Source organism: Nanorana parkeri, unplaced genomic scaffold, assembly GCF_000935625.1.
Source record: "Nanorana parkeri isolate BGI_ZX_2015 unplaced genomic scaffold, ASM93562v1 scaffold2537, whole genome shotgun sequence".
Classification (NCBI taxonomy): domain Eukaryota; kingdom Metazoa; phylum Chordata; class Amphibia; order Anura; family Dicroglossidae; genus Nanorana; species Nanorana parkeri.
The window spans coordinates 12,298-13,243 of NW_017308805.1; positions in this window are offsets into that span (position 1 = coordinate 12,298).

Below are 946 nucleotides of genomic sequence, written 5' to 3' on the forward strand. Positions count from 1 at the left end.
GGGTGGGGGGGGGGGGTTACCGCTTATGGTACTGAAAATGAACCCCGAGCCACACTCGGGAATACCGCCAAGGAGGTTAGTGGGCGCATTTAAACATTATTTTGGGCTATACTCGTCTTATACGACCATTATAGCCCAAAACCTATATTTTAACAGAAAAAGTGGGGGGTCGTCTTATACGCCGGTAAATATAATGATAATTAAAAAAAACCCGCCCAAACCATTGGGCGGAGCTGGCAGTGACAGCAACTGTTCCCTATTAGCCAGGCACCAGCCAGAGTCTTCGAGCAGCTCCAGGCCAATGAATAACAACTGGGCGGAGCCGGCCAGCTCCGCCCAGTTGTTGTTGTTTAATGACAGTTCAGCGTCCCCAGGTCATTTGGGGAAGCTGATCTGTCACTACAACTGGGCGGAGCCAGCCACGAGATCACCGCTGTCATTGGCGGGGTGAAAGGCTGAGCCGCTCGGCCGCCGTACGGACTATAGTGAATAGGCCGTACAGCAGCCCTTCGGTTCTACTGAACCGAACGGCTCCGGCAGCTGAAGAGAGCCGAAGGATCAGCCGAAGCTACGTCTGGATCCTTCGTGAATCACCCCCAAAGAATAAAAAAAAACAATAAAGGGACCGAGGAATGTTCATTTTGGCATGTATGTGCACTGAGTGAACGTTCAGCGGTATTCCCAAAGCGAACGGCCCCGCGCATCGTCCATACATTGACGCCCTTTGTTTGGATGGCTTGTTGCTGAGGGAGTTTGTTGTATTACATTGTCACTGATGATGTGCGGTCAGATCGCTCCTGATATAAATTTCTCTTTGTTTCGTGTCTATTGGGAGATTCTGAGACTGTGGTCCGGGGGGGAGGGGGGAGGGGAGAGAAATGAACCGTCAGGACAGAAAACCGATCCGGGCCGGTATTGTTCCCCTGCCTCCATTGTGTGTATCTCC